The following is a 14,759-nucleotide window of genomic DNA, read 5'->3' on the forward strand; positions in this document are numbered from 1 at the left end:
CTAGGTCATTAAAACATGATTTTTGGGCCCCCAAAACATCATTCTTTCATGGGGGCCGGCCCCTAAACCCTTGGAAACGTCCAAAGGCCTCTAAAAAGTCTCAAAAATCCTAGTTTTAACGTATAAATACTCATCTTATGTCTCTAATTAAAAGGCTAGCTAGAGAGAGTTTATTTTTTGCCTCCATCTTTTCTTAACACACATACAGCACCTTTGCACGTTTTTTACAAATTCAAAACCTCTCTTTAGTTAGTTCAAAGGCAGAAAGTTTATTATCCAACTTGTTTTCGAAACCTTTTACAATTATAAGTTTGTTCTTGAGTTGTGATTATCCTAAAAACTGTTGTGTTCTTTAATTATTCTTGTTCCCACAATCTAATCTCTGTTGTAGGCAATGAGGGGTCGGTTAAATAATCTCAAACTCATAAAGCAAGGTGAGTGTTCTTCCTATGAATTCTTTCTTTGTTAAATAGGATATACATGAGTTTCTTAACTTAGTTTCTTTAACTTGTTATATATGATTTGTTTGATGTTTATATATATTTTGATATGTGTTAACACTACAAAAAAATGTATTTTTGGAGACAAAATTAGTGAGAAAAATTGTTTTGTCGCCAAAAAGTCATATACAACAATGAAATATGCATTTCGTCGCCAATAATAAAAAATAATAATAACCTTTGGTGACGAAAATTAATTTTCATCACCAATTGTAGATCTGAAATAAGGGCAACTACTGGAAAGAAGTGGCACCAACTAAATTAATCAATGGCGACAACTTATTTCGTCACTAAAAGTTGAAATTTTTAGTAACGAAACATTTTTTTTCGCTGTAGGTGTTGCTATGAATAGTATTGGCGAAGAAACCCATTTAGTCGCTAAAAGTAAGAATTAGTGACAGAAAACAATCGTTGCTAAAAATAATCACATAAAAATGGGTTTTTCATTGGCAACGAACCTGATTTCGTCGCTGTAGGTCATCAATAGTGACGAAACGTATTTGTTGCTAAAAAAATAAAACATAAGAGTTGTCACAATTTTGGCAACGAAATCAAAATTCGTCACTAAAAGTATGCTATAGCGACGAAAACTGGATTTCGTTGCTAAAAATCGTAACAAAATTTGGCACCTTTAGCGACGAAATTAAAATTTGTTGCTAAAACTATAGTGACAAAATATGGATTCTGTTGCTAAAAATCGTAACAAAACTCTAGCACCTTTGGCACCGAAACCGGAACTCGTCGCTAAAAGTGGGCAATAGCGACGAAATAAATTTTTTCGCTAAAGATGTTACATATTAACTATACCTAGTTCATTTTTTTAAATCAAACCCTCACAATTCTCTCTCTCTCTCTCTCTCTCTCTCTCTCTCTCTCTCTCTCTCCCTGCCATCATTGCTGCCGTTCACTGCGCTGTCGAGCTCCCATCTCCCTAGCTATCGACGCCTCCTCTCTCTTTCTCCCCTTCACTCTCTCGGCGTCCATCTCTGTCCCCTCTACCGCCGCCACCGAGTTTTGCCCCTACGAATACCATTGATGCCGTTTCTCCCTACCCAACGGCAACACCTCTACAATCCGATGGTGATTTTTATATATATAAACCTCTTCTTCTTCTTCTTCTTCTTTTTTTTTTAATTTAATTTTTTTTTATGTTTCTTAATTTTTTAGTTTGCAAATATTTTTCTTTATTTTCCTTCTCCAAGCTCTGATTGTTTCCATGTGCTTTTTTTTTTTTCTTATTTCAAGTTTTATTTTAGAAAATTGCTTGAAATGTAGAAGGTAATTTTTTATTTAAATTTCTAAATATAGCTTTTTATTTCTGCTTATTAGGAACTGGATGTCTGATATGTTGTAGTTTCTATATAAAGATTAGTGTTTTTTATGCTTGATTTGATTGTTTTTCTCATATGGGTTAGTTGGAAATAGCTATATTTGTTAGTTGACATGTTTATAGATGGGTTTTCTTCATTTTTGGATGTTGAATATGTTGTTTTCTAGCTTTTTATGCATCTGGGTAGTATCAAGATGAATCATCTATAACTGTGGATTCGATTTTTTAATAATAAGTGTTCATTCATGGTTATCAAGTTCAATCATTATACTTTCTCAAAAAAAAAAAAAAAAATCAATCATTATAGATTCTAAAAAAGAAAAGAGAGTTTAATACAGTAATTTATAGCTATGGTTTCAATTATTTTTGTAAATATTTGTTCTTTTATTATTATAACTTGTTCATTTATGGCATGGAGAGCGAGAATATAAAATGAGTTTTGAATGGTATGATGTTGCAGATTAAACTTGCTTGAGGCACAAATATTACTGTACTAATCTTTGTTGATAATCTTTGTGGGTTTTGATTGATATGATGATATTTTCTTCTTCATGATATAGTGTTTTCTCTTTCACTTATTTTCACATATTGATCAAGGTTGTTAAACCCAGACTGAACCGTACGGTCCGATCGGGAAACCCTTGAACCGTTCACTTTCATGCTCCGTTTAAGGTGAAGAACCGTTCCATGCGAAAAAAGCATGGACCCGTCCGGACCGCGGTCCGACCGTCCGGTTCTGTGAACCGTGACCAGTTCAAACGGTTGCCTTGTTTTAGCCTTAAAACGGCGTTGTTCCATCTCTTCTTCCCCCCCCCCCCCCCTATACGACGTCATTTATAGCATACCCTGAAACAAAAATCAATTGAGATCACTCTGAAACCCTCAATCACTCATGACCTCTTCCTCACTCTCTCAATCACTCTCTCGTCTCTGCCTCTCTCCCTCATCGCCATCGTAGCTCAGCCCAGATCTCTTCCTCTGTAAGGTTGAATTTATTCAACCATCTAATTGGCTTTATTCCGTGCCAAATTTGCTTGTAATTCAGTATTTAGTAACCCTGTATTTAGGTGGGTTTGTTGTAAGGGTAGTGAGTGAGATAGAGTGAAGTTTGCTCAAGAGTGTGCAAGAAAACAGAGACTCGCGGCTGGGACTCGCGGGTGGACTCGCGGCTGCAAGCCGCCAGAAGCTGCACACGTGCCAAGCATGCTGGAAGATGAACAGTCATGCTAGCTGGAGCACTACAGGACAAAACAGGACAACTGGCCATACGGTTAACTCGCGACTGGATCTCGCGACTTGGTCAAGCCGCGAAATCAAGCCGCGAGCCACCCCTGTTTTGCCAAAACCTGACGTTTCACATTCCTCTCCCACTCCAGTATAAATACCCCTTTAACCCACGATTGAAAGAGAGCTTCCAGAGAGAATTTTGAAAGAGAAACCCTAAAGAAAAACCAGATTGCTTCACCCACAATCTATACCTTAGAGTCTCTTCAAATTCCCTTACTCTCTTCCTCTCCATTGTCAAAACCTTGAGAGGCATTATACCAAACCTGGTTCTCACCATCATCATCTCTGTGAGACAGTCGTTTGGAGTTCTGGGAAGCAGTTAGGAAGGAGCCAATCTTCATTGGTTGATGCTACGGTCTAGTAGCGGAATCCGGGAAGCTAGAAAAGAAAAAGGTTTGGCGCAACCTTGTTGGAACAAGAAGCTTGGAGGGCTTAGGTGCACTGGGTAGATTAGGCTTGGAGGGTCTATTGCTGTCCTTGTATCCCAACTGTATTTTCTAGTGGATTGATTATCGCTTGGAGGGCGGCAGAGAGGTTTTTCGCCGAGGTCTTCGGTTTCCTCTTCGATAACACATCGCGTGTTGTCTTTGTGTTTGCATCTTCCTTCCTCTCTATCTTTGCCTTTATATTATCTGCTGTGATTTTATTATGTTATGGCTTAGATAGTATTTAACCTATTTCACATTATAGCATATGTTAAGTTTCCGCACACTTGTTGTTTAACATATTGCTTGTGTTGGTTAAGTTAATTTTTGGGGGTCTAAACGTTCAAAAGTGTTTTGTACACGTTTTTGAACTTTCATCCTCACTCTTTCAATCACTCTCTGCCTCTCTCTCACGTTTATCTCTGTCTCTCTCCCTCGTCCCCGTCACAGCTCACTCTCTGCCTCGTCGCCGTCACCGTCGTTTGGTACTTTATTACCTCTAATCTGCTTTTTCTTTGTTAATATTTGCAAGTTGATTGTGGATGATGATATAGATCTGAAGTGTTAGTGTGTAAATTGATTTGGGTCAATTGAAGATGTTTATTGTTGAATCTTTTGATTGTGGACTTCTTGGGGGTGTGGGTGAAGCTATATTATTAACAGAGTTTTCTGCCTCCTGTGTAAGCTTCTCAGGTGTTTTACTGCTAATCTTTTTTAACAAATTATCTATGTCCGATAAAGCCTTCCGAGGCTTTGTTATGTTTCCTCTTGACGAATTCAAATTTATCTTTTAGGCACCTTGCAACTCTAGGAGACTTAGATTCTCTAGATCAATGGGTTTGATCTGCAAGCGCTTCTGTAAAATAATGATTGTTCCATTCCCTTCCAAATCTTCAAAATTACCAGATAGTAACTCATCCAAGATTTCATTAACATTTTTCCCTAACTTGTCCATTGAACCTATTTAGAATGTAATTAATCATGATATTACAGGGTTGCATATTTATCATCATGCCCATATCAATTGTAAATTTATTGTTGATTGTGGAAAGCTTTTTGTTTTTTTTTTTTTTTTTTCTTCTTAATCTGTATTTTCATGTTTAACAATGGATTTAGTTGGATGAATTTCGTATTGTTTGTCTTGGTTGTTTGTCAAAATAGGTTTCTAATTTGTATATTACATTATTCTCAAAATTTTTAGGTGCTTGAAGTTTATGATTCTCTCTATATCAGCACCTATAGATCAATGGTGTACATGTGTTGGGATAATAGATTAGATGAAGTGGTATAAACTATATAATGACCACATCATTGCCAATTATCTCTGTTTCATAACTTTTATTGATGAAAATTGTGTATCTCTGTTTCATAACCTTTGGGTGACTAAGCTGCTTAATTAATTTGTGTATCTCTGTTTCATAACTTTTATTGATGAAAATTGTTACCTGGAAAGTGGATTTCTGCTTTATGCAGAATGAGGTCTACTGGCTATATGTATGTCTTTGATGGTTAATTAATTGTTGGTTAATTAATTATTGTTGGTGGTTAATTAATTGTTGATTAATTAAAACACTCTAAGGAGCTTAATAAAACATTATGTTCTTGGTGGTTAATTAATTGTTGATGTTTTTGATGCTGTATGTATGTCTAAGGAGCTTATAGTAGGGAAAGTTTGTAGTTTTGTTCTATTATTTACCCTTGGCTGCTTGTGTCTGTGTCTTGCTTGGCTGGTTTTCTCTTACCCCCAACCTGACCAAAAGAAAGAAGAAAAAGAAACTTATATTATCTGTTTGTTTGTTTTGATATGTCATTGTTATCATTCCTGCATAACCATTATCGAGTTTGAGGATGACTCAAACTCATTACCGAGTTTGAGGTTCAAACTAAATTTGTATGAAGTTGTGAATTTGTGATTCTTTGACTCTATGACTCTGTGTATATTAGTTTGGTAATTTGACTCTATGTATGAAGTTGTGATTCTTTGACTATCTGTATTTCAAAAATTGATGGGTCTATGCGTGTTTGATTGGTTGTTTAGTCTTTTAGATTAAAATAGAAATAGAGACCGGGTTTACTCCATCACATGAAGTTGATTCCAATGTAATGGAGTCTAGCTCAAGAGTAAGGGAAAAGGTTGATCCGGCTTGGGAACATTTTAGCCTTGGGGCAGATGAGAAGGGACGAAATACTTTTACATGTATGTATTGTAGGCAAACATATAAAGGTGGGGGTATTAATAGGATGAAAAAACACCTTGCGGGGATAAAAGGTGATATTGGATCGTGTAAAAAGGTTTCTCATGATGTGAGATACCAAATGTTGGAATATGTGAAGGAGTTTGAGTTGAAGAAAAAAGCTGAGAAACAATGTCAAGAAGAAATGTTTAGTGTGCCTTCCACAAATAGTGATATGCAAGAAGATGAAGATGTTCAAGAAGTATTTAGTAGTGGGTTGCCTAAAAAACCTGTTTTAGGTAAAAGAAAGGGTACAAATCTAGTGGATAATTACTTTGCTCTAAGAACTACTCCAGGAGCTCAACCTGGTCTTAAGAGTGTGTTCCAAAGTAAAGAAAGGGTGAGGCAAGCTAATATGGCTATTGCAAGGTTTTTGTATGACAATTGCATTCCTTTTAATGTAGTGAATTCAGTGTACTACCAAAGGATGATTGATACCGTAACTGCTGCTGGTCCTGGTTACAAAGGTCCATCTTATCATGCTGTACGGGTCCCTTTGTTGAAGGATCAAAAGAAAGAGGTTTAGTTGTTGGTTGAGTCACAATATAGGCATTGTGCAGAAGTTGGATGTACACTTATGTCTGATGGTTGGACAGATACTAGACATAGGTCATTGATTAATTTCCTTGTTTATTGTCTGAGGGAAATGGTATTTGTAAAATCAGTTGATGCCTCACATATTGTGAAGAGTACCATAAACTTATTTAAATTGTTTGATGAAGTAGTTACATGGGTTGGTCCAAAAAACATAGTTCACATGGTTACTGATAATGCTTCCAATTATGTATTTGCTGGTAAATTGTTATGTGAAAAGTATAAAACTATTAGTTGGTCTTCTTGTGCAGCATATTGCCTGAATCTTGTGTTGAGGATATGGGAGACATGCCTTATGTGGAGACTCAAAAAACGTGCATCCAAAGTTACAGTTTTTATTTATAATCATGTGACTTTAATTGCTTGGTTGAGGAAGAGACCTGGTTGGACAGATATTGTTTGTGTAGGAGCAACAAGATTTGCTACTACTTCCTTTCATTTGGAAGTCTTCATGTGCATAAGCATGACTTGCAAGCCTTAGTGGCTAGCAAGTTCTTTGTGGACAATAGATTGGCAAGAGAGTCAAAGGCAAAAGAAGTAGTTTCTATCATTTTAGATAATTCTTTTTGGGATGATATTAATGTTCTTGTCAAGATTTCATCGCCACTCATTCGTTTGTTATGGATTTTTGATTCTGATCAAAGGCCCGCAATAGGATATGTGTATGAGGGCATGCATAGAGCACGGTTAGGAATCAAGAAGATCTTCCGAATGAAGAAACACTTGTATAAGCCATACATCTCAATTATAAAAAACCGTTGGGACAAACATCTGCGTAAAGATCTTCATGCTGCTGCATATTGGTTAAATCCCACTTTTCAATATGATGAGGAGAATTTTTGTCGGAAACCAACAATACATATGGCTGTTTTGGACTACATTGGGACAAAATATGATGGTGACAAAGAAAAGGTAATTAAGGAAACCCAATATTTTCGAGACCGTATTGGGAGTTTTGATAGAGATTTTGCATTGTCAACAAGCACAACCACTCATCCAGGTGAGAAGTAATTAGTTTACTTTAATACTATAAACAAATCTTAGTTTTTTTTGTTCATGTTGAAAGTTAGTTTTGTCACTATAGTTAGAATAACTGAAGTGTTTATTCAATTGAAAGTTTGTTTGTTTATGTTGATTAATATTAGATTATGTTGTGTTATGAAAATCAGATGAATGGTGGAAGTTGTGGGGTGCTGATACTCCAAACTTGCAAAAATTGGCAATTAGAATCCTTAGCCAAACTTCCGCCTCTTCTGGATGTGAGCGTTGTTGGAGTTTATTTGACCAAATACATTCTAAGAGGAGAAATAAGTTGGAGCATCAAAGACTCAATGATCTTGTGTTTGTTCATCATAACTTGCAATTGAGACATAGGTAACTAAATGCTATATCTCGTCATTATATTAATTTTTAAGAAGTCATTTATATAATGTAATTGTTAGTTACTAATTATTTTCAAATTCCAATAATGAGCATGACATTTTATAATGCAGGCTTTACAACAAAAAGTTTAATTTTGACCCCACTGATTATGCAAGTATCGACAAAACTGATTTTTGGGTATTTGTGGAAGAGGAAGACCCATATCTTAATTATGAAGAGTTGGAGAATGCAATTTATGAAGAGGGTGCATATCTAGCAAGTGCAGGGCCTTCTTCTAATATTAAAGGTTAGTTTATATGTAAACAATTTGATAACCTATAGTGATTTTTCTTTTATTTTTTTCAAACTTGTGTAAACATTATAATGATTTTTCTTTTTATTTTGTTCAAACTTGTGTGTAGAATCTGTAGATGATAGCAGTGAGGTTGAAGGAATTGATTTGGGAACATTTGGACAACCTGTTGGCCCTTCTCCTGGATTTCTAGGGAATGATGATGAGCATGATAACAATCATGATATTGATGATTTATGATCATAATAATTCTGTTTTAACTTTGAAGTTCTATTTTGTATTTTAGAGATAATTTCTATGTCTTTTTGTAAGACACAGTGTGTAACTTGGAGTTTAAAGTTTTATTATTGTTTTTTAGAAATAAGTTTTTATGCATTTTTGTAAGAAAATATGTGTAGTTGTGTTTGTGTACTGTAACTTGGTAAACATTATTATGAGAAACAAGGCTATACACAATGTGTAGTTGTATTATGAGAAACAATGTGTGGTTGTATTTTGGATTAACAAACACAATTAATGCACACAGTTTATGCATATAGTGTTTGTACAGTTTATGTTTGGATTAACAATGTTTTATGCACACAGTTTATGTTAATCCAAACACAAACACAGTTTATGCACAGTTTATGTTTGAATTAACATTGTTTTATGCACACAGTTTATGCATACAGTTTATGCACACAGTGTGTAGTTATGAGAAACAATGTATAGTTTATGCACACAGTGTGTAACAATGTGTAGTTGTGTACTGTATTTTTGTAAGTTTTATGTATTTTTTAGAAATAAGCTTCTCTAAATGAATTAGACTATTTTAGTTAATTTTTCTATTTTTTTTATTAATTTAATGTTTATATATATATTTATAAAAATTATTAAATTAATTATGACGTCATCACGATTCAACCCTGATTCGACCTCAAAACCCTTAAACCTCTCCATTTTACGGTTCAATGAACAGTCAGGGTTTGAAAACCTTGATATTGATCCCAATTTGATTGTATTATGGATTTGGGGTTTGTATGATTTGCAATTCTTGAATATTCATCTTAGCACAACTTGAATCAAATTCCTTGGTAGTATTTCAACAAAGATATATAACACATGTGGAGTAATATTTATTTAATTATTTTATATGTTTTTTCAATGCTTGTAAACATCAGCATTTAATTCTATATTGGATTGTTGAGAATTGTTATTGCAGTGAGTTATTGAATTGCTATTATAAGGATTCTCTTGTTGTAAGGTTTGAGATGAGGATCAATGGAACACCTTAACTTTAAATTTAGTGATTTCTCAAAGAACCTGTGGTTGTTTCTAACTGTTTGTCTCTTAGAGAAAGAACTGAGTTTTATAGCATGAAACTTTGATTTAAGGATAATAGCTATGTATTGGTGTTGTTTAATTAGCTGATACAATTACTTCAAAAAAAGTCTTCCACTAATATAATTACTAAAGACTATAGTTGCAGCCAACATATAAGAACTTAATGTCAGATTCCAATATGCCTTGAAATGGCTCTATAGATTGACATACAAGAAATTATATTTTTATTTTTCTATTTTTGGCAGGTTAAACATTATTTGTTTGTGGTCACTTTGGATTTCTTTGGTAGAGGTGTGTACTGGCTTGAGCATATCTTACTAAATTCTTGTAAAATTCTATATTGTAATGTTGATAACTCGTTTGTGGTGGGTTGTTGAGTTGGAGAAAGCGGGTGGCTTACATGATGTTATAAGGTGGTTTAAATTTATATTGGGAGTATTTGTAATTATTTTTGGGAATTGTGAATGAATATTGTTGAATTATATTTGTTTAGTTATTTTAATTGTTTTCAATATTTGTAAGCATTATAATATATACTGTGATATTGATAATTGGTATTGTAATGGATTGTTGTGTTGGAGCAAGCAGGTGGGTTGCATGGTGTTATAAGATGGTTTAAATTTATATTGGGAGTGTTTCTTATTTTTTGGAATTTTGGATGGATATTGTTGAGTTACTTTTGTTTTATTATATTAATGTATTTTTCAATACTTGTAAGCATTTTATATTGTGACGTTAATGATTGGTATTGTGGTAGGTTATTGTGTTGGAGCAAGCAGGTGTCTTATATAGTGTTATAAGGTGATTTAAATTCATATTGAGAGTGTTTTTTATTTTTTGGAATTGTCGATTGATATTGTTGAGTTACTTTTGCTTGATTATATTAACTTATATTTTAGTACTTGTAAAGATATTGTGACGTTGATTATTGGTATTATGGTAGGTTGTTGTGTTGGAGTAAGTGGGTGGCTTGCATGGTGTTGTAAGGTGATTTAAATTTATATTGGGATTGTTTCTTATTTTTTGGAATTGTGGATGGATATTGTCGAGTTACTTTTGTTTGATTAATTATATTAACTTTTTTTTTTCAATACTTGTATGCGTTTTATATTGTAATGTTGATGATCGATATTGTGGTAGGTTGTTGAATTGAAGCAAGAGGGTGGTTTGCATGATGTTATAAGGTGGTATAAATTGATATTGGGAGTGTTTATTATTTTATGTATATTTGTTTAAGTATTAAGGTCTATATAGACTTATGCATTCATGAATGGGATAAGACTTTATGTAAGTAGCTTATAGACATAGATGTTAGAATACATTATGCATGAGTTGTCATTATTTTGCTAAATTAACATTCACCTTGCATTTGTAGTCAAACATGGATAAAAGTTAGATGACAATGGGTAAGACACCTGATGGCAGATTAAGTCGTCCATATATTACTAGGGTTAATGCATTTATTAATTTTGCAAGGATGGTTATGAACTCGAGTGGTAATATTCTATGCTCGTGTATTCATTGTGTGAATTGCTATTGAAAATCTCTTCATACTGTGCGTATCCATTTGCTTCATCGTGGGATTAGGCAATCTTACACTAAAGGTATAATCATGGAAAACCACGTGCATTGAATGAGAATATTCATGATAATGAAATGTTATTTGGTAATCATATGGATGGTATTGATGCCTTCGTGGGTGACCAAATTAGAGAGGAACCAAGAAATGCAAACCAAGATGAGGAAGTGCTTAATTTTGAAAAATTTGAGGAAGATGCAAAGCATGAGTTGTATCTAAGTTGTACTGATTATACTATATTGAAGTTTGTTATTGAGATGTTGAATGTAAAAGTAATGATCAACTTGAGTAATAAGGGACTTGATATGATGTTAGAATTGTTGATAAAGGTTTACCGAAAGGTAACTTGGTTCCAAGGTCAATTTATGAAGCAAAGAAGATATTATGTAACTTGGGCATGTCACACAAGCATATAGATGCATGAAAAAATGATTGTGCACTATTCTAAAAGGAAAATGAAAACCTTGATAAATGTTTGATGTGTAAGGAGCCTAGGTATAAGGATTCACGTGCCCAAGGTAAGAAGATTCCTCATAAGGTATTGCGTTACTTCCGTTAACACCAAGACTAGGGAGATTTTACATGTCAGGCCAAAGAGTTAAGGAATGAGATAGTATATAGACAAACGTGTGGGCAATGGGGTAATGAGGCATCTGGCTGATAGTGAGGAGTGGAAGGAGTTTGATTTGCAACATCTTGATTTCGCCCTCGAACCTCGCAACTACTTTTAATGCATTATTTGAAACAATTTGTATTACATTACACTTGAAAATATATATTTACTTTCTACAATTTATATATTCAAAGTTGTGATTTTAATTCATTGGTGTGACTACTTTTAATGCGTTGTTAGAAATGTTTCTTATAATATAGTTAATGTTTTTACTTTATGATTTTAATGTAGTATTGTTTTTTATATTTGTGATGATTTCTTATCGATGGCTTTTAGGGCATTTTCTTTTGGCACTACTTGAAGACATCTGAGGACATCCTCATTATATTATGCTAAAGTTTTTGTATTGTTATAAAGCATCTTGTGTTATTGTATGCGTTGCAAACAATTTGTATGGATGGATTGAATCGAAGACTTGTTTTATTTTTACTTTTGGAATGTATGGATCGTTTTCTTATAAATGTGTTATTCAAATGTGAGGTTTTAATAATGTAATGATAGGATATAGGTTAATATCAAAGACAAGAAAAAAAATGAAAACAGATAATTAGTTTTGGTGACGAATTTTTCCGTCATCAAATATAGCCCAAAAAAAAAAAAAAAAAAAAAAAAAAAACTGTTTTGGTGAAGAAATATTTGTCACCAAATATGGAAGAAATAAAAAATTAAAAAAAAAAAATTGTTTTGGCAATGAAAATTTTCATCACTAAATGTAGCCGAATTTTTTAAGAAATAATTTTGGCAACAAAATTTTTCGTCACCATCTGTACCCGAATTTAAAAAAAAAAAATAGTTTCAGCAACAAAATTTTTTGTCGCTAAAAATGATTTAACAAAATAAAGTACATTTGGCGACAAAAAAGTTTCGTCGCTAAATAGTGTATTTAGCAAGGAAAACATTTGGCGTCGAAATATAGTCGTTGCCAAAAGTTTAAAAACTAATCGGACCTTTTGGCGTCAAAAATTTTCATCACCAATACTTTTAGCAACAAGGTATTAGTGACAAAACGAATTTTGTCGTTGAAAATCAGATTTTGTCACCAAAAGTCCTAGGTGATGAAAAATTGGACTTTTAGTGACGAATATTTTCGTCGTCGAAAATACTTTTTGTTGTAGTGATAATCTTGTCTTGGGTTGATATAATCTATTAGTACTTTTGTGGCTTTATTTAATTTTTATATTATATTAATACGTTCATTGTTTTTATGTTAGTTTGATTATTCACAGGTGTTTTGTTTGATTTCTATTATATTTATTTGATTGCATGTTAATCTAACCATGATATAGTTGATCATATTTATTTTAGGGTTCTTCTTAAGTTTCTTTGGTTTCGTATTTGGTTGATTCAATAAAAATGTAATTTTTTGGATCTATGTTAAAGGATCTGTCCACATCATCAAGTATGCATGCGCATCATTTTGACCTTACGTACGCATAGCTGAGTATGCATACGTACCTCGAACACAGATTTGGGCAGATTCTTTTTTTTTTTTTTTTAATTTACTTATTTTCACATGTTATTTTATTTTGGTTGACTCTGTTTAGGTTAATTATTCATGTTTATTTTCTTTCCATATTTTATTTGGTCAATTTTACCATGTTTGGTTTATTTGATATATTTTCCTTGTGTGTTTATTTTATTTGTCCTTTCCATGTTTAATATAATTAGTTTGATAGTGTTTTTTTTTTTTTCTCCTTTTCCTTTTATATTGTGATATGATATTTAACATGTTGTGTGTGTTATTTCATTTAAGTGCATGATGTATGTTTAGGTTAAGGATTAGGGCTCTTTTAATATTTTCTTTATTTAAATATGGCCTAGCTACATATAATGGAGGCCGGCCAACAAACCGGGTGGTCTTGGGTGCCTAACACCCTTCTAAGCCGTCCCCAAACTCCGAACCTATAATTTGGTATGCAGACCCATGCATGTAAGTGAGTGGCACAAAAGACTCAATTTGGTTCCTAGACCTAATCTAGGTGATGACTCCATTTTTCACCTTTCGCCCGATCCACTCCAAAGCGGAGGCGTACTTTTCACAAGGAAACCCACTGTGGGCGCTTGCACCCACACAAACAAATAACAATTTCAAAATATGAAAACTTCTAGAAGGAAATTGAACTTCACATATTTGCTTCTTCTTCCTTTTTCTTTTTTTTTTTCTTTTTTTTTTTTGTCGATAACTCGATCTATTTAAATTCTCTTTTTATTAAATTTTGTTCAATTTAAATTTCTCAATGACTCCTTCAAAAAATTCATGGAACTGCCACTATTTAATTGCTTTGAATAGCGTCTTTTTTTTTTTTTTTGTTCAGTTTTATAATCCATGTTTGGTCCAATAATATTAATTCATACTTGCTTCAAAAAAATTGTGTATTTTGTTTTCATTTTTAAAATTATGTATTCATTTTCTAAATATGAATATAGGATAACGAACCCATTTTCACATTTATCTTTGTTTGTTACATGATTTGAGAACAAAATACACTGTTATACCCATTTGGCACTTGTTCCCTACTTTTGAAAACAACTTTTTTCACTTGAGTGACATGAGCGAGACAAGTCATAGAGGTGGGGCTGAACATTTTTAATTTTATAAAGAAAATGGCATTATATTCATTTTGGCCGAAAATGAAATGATGAAAATATGTATTCATTTTCTATTTTTAGAACTTTTTTTTTTTTAGTATTAAAAACGAAAATGAAAAATGAAAAAGAAATTAAATATGTTTTTCACTAATGAGTCCCACAAAAAATAGGAAATGAAAACAAAATACATCATGAATAGAGCTAAACCAATCGGCGGATCTTTCAAAAACTGACTTCCATTCTAATCTTATACTAATAGCTAGGATACCACTTACTACTCAAGTTTACGTGGGTGAGAACACCCAGTACTGATTACACATCATGCCTTTTACTTTTAAGCAAATTCATAATCAACTTCAGAATGAATCTGGCATCATATTAGCCTCATTTTTCTTTTTTAATTTTCAAGGTCAAAAGACATAAAACTCAAGTTAATATAGGAAAGGGAAAAAGTTCAAATACTATGTCTTTTTGCAAACCATTAAAATAAAAAAATTGTCCTTTTGCATACTTACCAGCTTGTCTTTTTGCACGCAAAGTCTTACCATTT

This window comes from Quercus robur, chromosome 6 (assembly GCF_932294415.1).
Source record: "Quercus robur chromosome 6, dhQueRobu3.1, whole genome shotgun sequence".
Taxonomy (NCBI): Eukaryota; Viridiplantae; Streptophyta; class Magnoliopsida; order Fagales; family Fagaceae; genus Quercus; species Quercus robur.